Source organism: Otolemur garnettii, unplaced genomic scaffold (assembly GCF_000181295.1).
Source record: "Otolemur garnettii isolate 467f Iridium unplaced genomic scaffold, OtoGar3 scaffold00071, whole genome shotgun sequence".
NCBI classification, from domain to species: Eukaryota; Metazoa; Chordata; class Mammalia; order Primates; family Galagidae; genus Otolemur; species Otolemur garnettii.
In genome coordinates this window covers 1,160,330-1,170,303 of record NW_003852466.1, presented here as the reverse complement: position 1 = coordinate 1,170,303, position 9,974 = coordinate 1,160,330, and positions in this window count along the sequence as shown.

The window sequence follows — 9,974 nt, the reverse complement described above, 5'->3', positions numbered from 1 at the left end:
GCACCATTTGTTAAATATGGAATCTTTCCCCCAGTTTATATTTTTGATGGGCTTATCAAGGATCAAATGAGGATAGGTGTCTGGGTTCATCTCTTGGTTCTCAATTCTGTTCCATACATCTACCTCTCTATTTTTGTGCCAATACCATGCTGTTTGGTAGCATGATTCCTCCTGATTTGTTCTTATTTCTGAGTAATGTCTTGGTTATTTGAGGGTTTTTTCTGGTTCCATATAAAATGAAGTACTATTTTTTCCAGATCTTTAAAGTATGATGGTGGTACTTTGATAGGCATTGAATTAAATTTGTAAATTGCTTTGGGTAATATGGACATTTTAACCATATTCATTCTTCCTAGCCATAAGCATAGTATGTTTTTCCATGTGTTAACATCTTCAGCTATTTCTTTTCTCAAAGTTTCATAATTCTCTTTATAGAGATCTTTCACATCCTTTGTTAGGTAAATTCCCAAATATTTCATCTTCTTTGGAACAACTGTAAAGGAAATAGAATCCTTGACTGTTTTTTCAGCTTGACTATTATTGGTATATATAAAGGCTACTGATTTGTGAGTATTGATTTTGTATCCTGAGATGCTGCTGTATTACTCAATCACTTCTAAGAGTTTTGTGGTTGAGTCCCTGGGGGTTTCCAGGTATAAAATCATATCATCTGCTAAGAGTGAAAGTTTGATCTCCTCTGACCCTATTTGTATACCCTTGATCTTACCTGATTGTGAGGGCTAAGACTTCCATTACAATGTTAAAAGGCAGTGGAGACAATGGGTATCCTTGCCTGTTTCCAGATCTGAGTGGAAATGTTTTCAATTTTATTCCAATCAATATGATATTGGCTGTGGATTTGCTGTAGGTGACCTCTATCAGTTTAAGAAAAGTCCCTTCTTTACCGATTTTCTTAAGTGTTCTGATTATGAAAGGATGATGGATATTGTCAAAATATTTTTCTGCATCTACTGAGAGAATCGTATGGTCTTTGTTTTTTAGTTTGTTTATGTGATGGATTATATTTATAGATTTATGTATATTGAACCAACCTTGAGACCCTGGGATAAAACCTACTTGGTCATGGTGTATAATTCATTTGATGTGTTGCTGGATTCTGTTTTCTAGAATCTTATTGAATATTTTTGCATCAATGTTCATTAAAGATATTGGGCTATAGTTTTCTTTTCTTGTTGGGTCTTTTCCTGTTTGGGGGATCAGGATAATATTTGCTTCATAGAATGTGTTGGGAAGTATTCCTCCTTTTTTGATGTTTTGGAAAAGGTTAAGTAATATAGGTACTAATTCCTCTTCAAAGGTTTAGTAGAATTATGATGTGAAGCCAGATGTGAAGACCACCCAGACTCATATGATGTGAAGCCAGATGTGAAGACCACCCAGACTCATATGATGTGAAGACCACCCAGACTCTTCTTTTTGGGGAGATTTTGTATAGTTGACTCGATTTCAGTACTTGATATATGTCTGTTCCTCATTTACAATTCTTTCTGATTAAATCTAGGAGGTTGGCATGCTTCCAAGTATTGGTCAATTTCTTTCAGATTTTCATATTTCTGAGAATAAAGCCTTTTGTAATATTCATTAAGGATTCTTTGAATTTCTGAGGTGTCTTGTGATTTCACCTTTGTCATGTCTGATTGATGATATTAGGGACTTTAATTTTCTATTTTTGGTTAGGTTAGCCAAAGGTTTATCAATTTTGTTGAATTTTTCAAAAAAATAACTTTTTGATTCATTGACCTTTTGAGTAATTCTTTTTCTTTTCAATTTTATTTAATTCTGCTCTAATTTTAGTTATTTCATTTCTTCTGCTGGGTTTGGGGTGGGAATGTTCTTCCTTTTTCCAGTTGTTTAAAATGACCCATTAAGTTGTTGACTTCCCCTCTTTCCATCCTCTTGAGGAAGGCTTGCAACACTATAAAATTTCCCTCTTAGGACTGCCTTTGCAGTATTCCACTGGTTGTGATAATTCATGCCTTCATGTTGTCTTGTAACAAAAATTTGGCAATTTCCTTCCTAGTCTCATCTATGACTCAGCTATCATTAAGCATATGGTTATTTAGTTTTCATGTTTTTGTAGGAGTATGCAGGTACCTGTTATTGGTTAGTTCAAATTTTATTGCATGATGATCTGAGAAAATACAAGGAATAATTTCTATACTTTAAATTTGCTGTGGTTAGACTTGTGACCTAAGATGTAATCAATTTTGGAGGCTATTCCATGGGTGGATGAGAAGAATTGTATTCAGTTTTGTTAGGATGAAATGTTCTGTAAATGACTGTTAAATTCAATTGTTATATGGTGAAGTTTAAGTCCAAAATTTCTTTGCTTAGTTTCTTATTGGAAGTTCTATCCAACACTGCCATTTCTGACTATAATGGTGCTAGAAGATATTAAATTGCTCATGTCTGTTAGGGTCTCCCTTATAAAATGAGGAACATTTTGGTTGGGTGCATAAATGTTAATAATTGACATCTCATTATGTTGAGTGTTTCCCTTAACAAATATGAAGTGACCATCCTTATCTTTCCTTACTTTTGTTAGTTTAAAGCCTAGTGTATCTGCAAATAAAATTGCCACCCCTGCTTTTTTATGATTTCCATTTGCCTGGATTATGGATGTCCATCCCTTCACCCTGAGTCTATATTTATCCTTTAAGGTAAGATGAGATTCTTGTATGCATCAGATATCTGGCCTGACTTTTGTATCCAGTCAGCCAACCTGTGCCTCTTAAGAAGACATTTTAAACCGTTCACATTAATTGAGAGTATTGATAAGCCTGGTAATATTTGTGGTGTCAAGTTTTTCGAAAGTCCAGGGAACATTTTGAATTTTTTCACCATTGTGAAAATTGGATTTTGGTCAAGAATTTCAGAGTGAGTTTACTTTGGTGGTAGAGCATTATTCTGGTTATTATGGAGGATGGGTCTGAGGATGTCCTGAAGAGTTGGTTTGGTTATGGCAAATTTCTTCAAAGTGTGTATGTCACTAAAATATTTAACTTCTCTGTCATCAAATGAAGCTCAATTTAGCTGGATACAGGATCCTTGGCTGAAAGTTATTTTGTTTTAGGAGGTTGAAGGTCGATGACCATCCTTTTCTGGCTTAAAATGTTTCAGCAAAAAGATCTACAGTTATTCTAATATTCTTCCCCCTGTAGGTTATGATTTTCTTACATCTGGATGCTTGAAGGATTTTCTCCTTCATATTAACTTTGGTGAGGTTAATTACAATGTGTCTAGAAGATGCTTTATTTGGGTTGAGTCATGCTGGGATTCTGGAACTATCTGCTACCTGAATTTCAGTATCTCTTGCCATGCTTGGGAAGTTCTCCTCAATTATCTCTCGGAGTAGAGTATCTGTGCCTTATGGACCATCTTCTTTTCCTTCAGGGATTCCTATGAGTCAAATATTTGTTCTTTTGGAGTGTATCCACAATTCTCTCAGGGAATGATCCATTTTTGTTCTCCACTTCTCTTCCTCTTTGAGCATTTGGGAGTGTTCAATAACTTTGTCTTCACTGTCAGAGATCCTTTCTTCTGCCTGCTCCATTCTGTTAGGGATTCTACTGTATTTCTCAGATCTTTGAGGGCTGCAAATTCTTGCCTCAATGTGTCAAAATCTTTGGTAATTTTGTCTTTGAATTCATTGAACTCTTGAGACAACTTTTTAATTGCTCCTTGAATTTCTAATTCCATCTTTACCTCCATCCTGTTAATCTTATTTGCAATCCAAATTCTGAATTCGATTTCTGACATCTCAGCCATTTGTTTATGAATGGGATCTTCTTTGGTGTCTCCTTTGTTGTTTCTTGGGGGAGTTGGTCTACTCTGATTATTCATGTTTCCAGAGTTTTTCCACTGATTCCACCCCATGGTAATTTTTTACTGTTTGCCTAGCGATGCTGGCAAGGTGAAATTGAATTGAGGGCTCCTAGGGTTGTAATTAACCAGCCCTTTACCAAAGTACTGGGACTGGTGATTGCAGCTTTTCCCTTAGAGCTTTACAAAGGTCCCATTCAGTATTACAGCCTGTAATTCTGGGGACCTGCTTGGTGTGATTGGGCTAGATGGCACTGACCAGTATTCAGCTAGTTTCTGTCCAATCCTAGTGAATTAGTGGCTTTGGGCTGAAATCTCAGCTGTGGAGATATATAAGCAACTAAGACACTCTGCACACACACACCCACAGGCAACAACTGGAATGGGAGAATCCTGAACTCTCACAACAACTCAACCAGGGTACAACCTTGGTGGGTCACTGTGTGATTGGCCCTGGTCAAGAGTTCCAAACCAATTGTCCCGGTCAACACAAACACCAATCAGGTGGGAGAGTTCAAAAGGTCTTCAGCATCAATGCAGCAAGGGTCCATTGGCAGCTCAAGTGTAACTTGTTTCGGTGCTCTGTGGAGTCAGAAAGGCCCACCCAGCAAAATAGTCAAGGAGGGCTGGTGCCTCCTTCCCCGCCTTGCACCTCTGTCAAACTCAGGCACTGGTAACCCCACAGAGCTTTGGCCCAGTTTCCTCCAATAAGCAAATGCACCAGGGATTTTGGCCTGCTAGAGTCAGAGGGAAGTCAATGCCTTGTCAGTCAAGCAACCACACTCTGCCACCAGCGAGCTGGAGGAGTTGAAGTCTGATTATCTCGGGTGCTCAATGGAAACTGGAGAGTGTTTCACCTGAGCTTGTTCCAAACTAGAGGTTATCAAAGCAGCAAATGTTTTTTGCCCTCGGAGACTGTGCCTCTGCCCCAACCACTCAGCTCCTCTGGTATCCCTGCAATGTGCGATCTGCTCCTTCTGGCAGTCCTTAGAATTGGGTAGGTGTCTCTTCAAAATTTGACTCTGGCAGGATCACTCTATTAATATTGCTGCTAGGTGGGAGGTGTCTCCACTCAGGCTCCCATGCCTCAGCAATTCCTGAGCCTCCACCTGTTGTATGGAGATCCATGCCTCTGCCCACTGCTGAGTTGCTTTTTCTCAGGGCCAAGCCAACAACCTTCCCCCCTGTGTCTTTCTGCACTGTTACTGGATTCACAGTTACAATGTAGCTGTGCAACCTCAGACCATGCAATGCCCAGTCTTAACAAAGAACCACTAATGTTCTGGTCTCTTCAGGGGTTGGGCTTCTAGACTGCCAGGTCAGGGGGAAGGGTGGACTGGGAGTTCAAAGTGGCAGGGAAAATATTTGTTCAACCTTCATGCCAGACAAGAGAATGCCTAGGCTCACAGCAGGGACTCTCTGGAGAAGGAGTCCCAGCTTCCAGCAACTCACTCCTGTGGGGTGAGAGAAGAGGACCTCAGTTCACTGCTCACCAGTAGAGATCTCATAGCAAGCAAGCAAGCAACTCTCTTGGGGGAGAGGATGGACACATGTACTCTTTGGGGTGGATTCTGTGCCTGAATTTTTTTTCCTTGGAGTTGCAGCTTACTTCAGCAGAGAAGACATGCAATTATCAATCTCTACTCTCAGCTCAGCCTCCACCCTTTAACTTTGTTGGGTTCTTTCTGGCCATTATCTCTCCCTCTGGATGGGAGCTTCTGTTGAAAGTTGACTTCAGTTGGCTATCATCCCCCAAACCCCTTTGCTCTTACTGAATGTAAAAATTGGAGTTAGGGAAAATAGCCAACCCATGGTTTTAGCAGAACACAAGGCACATTAAAACAACACAAACAAACAAAAATCAGACACATAGACACACAATAAAAAACAAACAGGAAAAAAACTCAAATAGCCTGATGTAAGCAATCTCAGCAACCATAAGAGGAAGGGGAGGGCTGGGCACCCATAGCCAAGCAGCCAGGGCATCAGCCACACACACCAGAGCTGGCAGGCTCCAACTTGGCCCAGGGCCTGCCAAACAACAATGACAACCACAACCAAAAAACAACTGTGTACAGTGGCAGGCATCTGCAGCCTCAGCCCCCTGGGAGGCTGAGGCAAGAGAACTGCTCAACCCAAGAGAGTTAGAGGTTGCTATGAGCTGTGATGCCACAGTGCTCAACTGAGGGCAACAGAGTGAGACTCTGTCTAAAAAAAAAAAAATTAACAATAACTCCTACAAGAAAGAGAAAAAGAAGAAAAGCAAAAAGAACAAGCAAGGAGGAAAAAAGGCAACAAAATTTTACATATATATATAAACATATGACGATTTATGCCATAGGAATCAACTTTAGTAGGAATATATTTATGTTGCAATATACTTTCTGGACAACAGGTGGCGCCATGAGTAGTTCCCAGGCTTATACCTGTCTCCCAGCTTAAATTGTTCTTGGTGTTGGGTAATTACCTGCTTGGTGCCTAGACCCTGCTGAACTGCTGATTCCACCCATCTCAAAAAATCTTCCACAGGCAGGTTTCTCAAATTCTCCCTGCAACAGTTCCCAGGAAGTGCAGGATACTCTGGGCCAGTTCCAAGTGTAGGACAACTATCTGAGGGTGAGACTCAAATCACTATGTCTGGCAGGGGTGGAAAGGTACCTGCAGCAACCGCCATCTCCCAAATTCCCAAACAATGACCTCTTCCTATCCAGGATCTTTCCTGTCTGAGTGTCTCTCCCACTGCCTAACCACAGTGGTGCCGCCCCAGATGGCACCCCACTCTGGCCACCTTATTCCACTCAGGAGTCCACACTTCACCAATCTTTCCCACATAATACCTAGTTTCCCCACAAACTGGGAACTGCAATCCTCCATGGTGGGACTGGTTGCTGCCGCTGCCACCAGCAGCTACTGCAGCCTGGGGTGGAACTTTTCCTGGCAGTCTCCACAGCTCCAGATTACACTCCAACTCCAGAAATCTGCCACTTTGCTGCACACCCCAAACTGCCACTCTACACCAATATTCCATGTTGGGAATGATGTAGCCCACTCACTCTTACCTGTTGTTCCAGGAAAGCTGAGCTAAACGTCCTTCTCATCTGACATCATGCTCCACTTCCCCTGATACTTTATTAAGAATATGCTTCAACTTCATTGAGGTTAATACAAAAGATGTAAAGTCACCATCCCTTTTATGTCTGAATAGCACTCCATGGTATACATATACCACAGTTTATTAATCCATTCATGGGGTTGATGGGCACTGGGTTGCTTCCACGTCTTGGTAATTGTGAATGAGCTGTGATAAACAATCTAGTGCATATGTCCTTATAATAACATGATTTATTTGGGGGGGTAAATACCTATTAATGAAATTGTTCCCACAATTCCCACAATGGAAATTTTACTTTTAGCTCTTTGAGGATTCTCTGTATTCCTCTCCTAAGAGGCTGAATTGGTTTACAATCTTACCAGCAGTGTAAAAGTGTTCCCTTCTGCTCATATCCATACCAGCATTTTCAGCCTTGGGATTGTGTGATGTGGGCCATTCTCCCTGGGGTTATGTAATATTTCAGTGGTTTTGATTTGCATTTCTCTGATGATTAGCGGTGATGAGCATTTTTTTCTTGTTTATTGGCCATTCATCTGTCTTCTTCAGAGAATTTTTTGTTCAAGTCTCTTGTCTACTTACAAATGGAGTTGTTAGCCCTTTTCTTGTTTTGTTTTGTTTTTTGAGACAGAGCCTCAAGCTGTCCCTCTGGGTACAGTGCCATGGCATCACAGCTCACAGCAACCTCCAACTCCTGGGCTCAAGAGAGTCTCCTGCTTCAGCCTCTCAAGTAGCTGGGACCACAGGCGCCTGCCACAATGCCTGGCTATTTTTTTTTTTTTTTTTTTTTTTGGTTGCAGCCATCATTGTTATTTGGCGGGCCGGGCTGGATTCAAACCCGCCACCATAGGTGTATGTGGCTGGCACCTTAGCCACTTGAGCCATAGGCACTGAGCCCCCTTTTCTTGTTAATTAACTTGAGTTGTCTGTAAATTCTAGTTATTAGTCCTTTGTCAGATTCATAGCAGAAAATATCTTTCCCCATTCTGAAGGTTGTCTGTTTACTTTAGTTGTACCCATAGTTATGCAAAAGCTTTTTAGCTTGATTATGTAAATTAGACCTCTTCTTAACAGCATGTACAAAAGTCAAGTATAGGCGAAAGGCTTATATAGCTCTGGCCAAAGAAGCTTTTTGAGAGAGAGTAGTGAAAAGACTTTGTGCAGGCATACTTGTGAAAAACTGAGGCAGAATCTCATATGGCTGGGTTGGTTGTGGGCCTAAAACCCCCCTGACCTAAGGTCGGCCTGGTTGGTTGCAGGCGTAAAAACCCCCTGACTTAAGGCCCACATGGGAACAGAGGTTTTCACACAAATTTCTGTATGCCCTAGAAATGTCTTTATTATGTCTTGTTTAAAGATTGAAGTAACTGCCTCCAAATGGTGAGGTCAGTAGGACAGACTTTCAAACCATCTCTTTCCTCCATAGCCTCAGGCATCATCAGATAAGAACAAAGAAGTAATAGCTAACAAAATGTTCTCCATTAAGTTATGTTAAACTGGGTTATGTTGAAAGGGTTACATTAAAAGGTGTATGTTGGGTGGATTATCAAATTACTAGGGAGGAGCTACTCACAAAGTAGTCATAAGATGTTTAAATGGATTAATGAAGTCGGTGATGTTCAATGCACATGTGCAGAGGGAAGTCATTGATTTCCAATGTGCATGTGCAGAGGGATTGTAATGAATATTAATAAGGTCATTGATGTATACTGCGCATGTGCAAAATTGACTATATAAACCAACAGTAAATAAAGAAGCTTGCCATTTTGATTGATTGAGTGAATTGTCACCTTTATTTAAAACACAATTTCAATAAGCATGCTTATTCTCCGCAACATCACTTTTCTGTGAGACCCTAACGACAATAGTCAAGTCCCAATAAGTTAAGACTTAAATAATAAAAATACTATAATCCAAATTTAGATTATAAATAAAATTGAATTCAATAAAATTTAAGAATGGGGGGGGGGAGAGCCATGATGGCAGACTGCAGCCAGCTGTTTACAAAAGCTCCCATCCAGAAGGAGGCTGAAAAGACAGAAGTTTAGCAAATTAGCTGACAGTTTGGAGCAGAGCCAAGAGAGAAGATTGAAGAGCGCACTTCAACCTTCCTGAGGTGAGCTGCGACCCCAAAATTACAACCAAAAGCTGCTGCTGTTCCACTGCACCCCAGCTGCCCCAGCACCTGAGATCTGGGAGAAGACAACAGACATGCTCTGCCTGTCTCTCTGGGCAACCAGAAGAAGCCACCAACTGAACGGTTCTGATAAGGCCTCCAAACAAGGTAAACTCAGCATGGGGCGGAACCAGTGGAAAAACTCTGGCAACTCAAATAACCAGAGTAGATCAACTCCTCCAAGGGAAAATGGGGAAGACACAAATGAAGACCTCATCCACAAGCAAATGGCTGGGATGTCAGAAATCGAATTTAGAATGTGGATAGCAAATAAGATTAACAAACTGAAAGAAAGGAAGGAATTAGGAGCTCAAGAAATTATTCAAAAGATTTCTCAAGAAATTATTCAAAAGATATCTCAAGAAATTATTCAAAAGATGACTCAAGAACTCAACGATTTCAAAGATAAAATGATAAAAGACTTTGAAATACTGAGACAAGAGGTTGCAGCCCTCAAGGATCTGAAAGACACAGTGGAATCCCTCCATAACAGAGTGCAACAGGCAGAAGAAAGGATCTCTGATACTGAAGACAAAGCTTTTGAAGAAGCCCAGGAGCACAAAGATCAAAAGAAATGGAGAGCAAAAACAGATCTCATTCTCAGAGAACTCTCGGACAATTCGAAGAAAACTAATATTCACCTAATAGGAATCCCAGAAGGTGATGAAGTTGCTTCACAAAACACTGAGGCTCTTCTTCATGAAATTATGAAAGAGAACTTTACAGACATGCCAAGAGATTCTGAAATTCAGATAGCAGATAGTTTCAGAACCCCAGCATGACTCAACCCAAACAAGACATCCCCCGGACACATCATAATTAACTTCACCAAAGTTAAGATGAAAG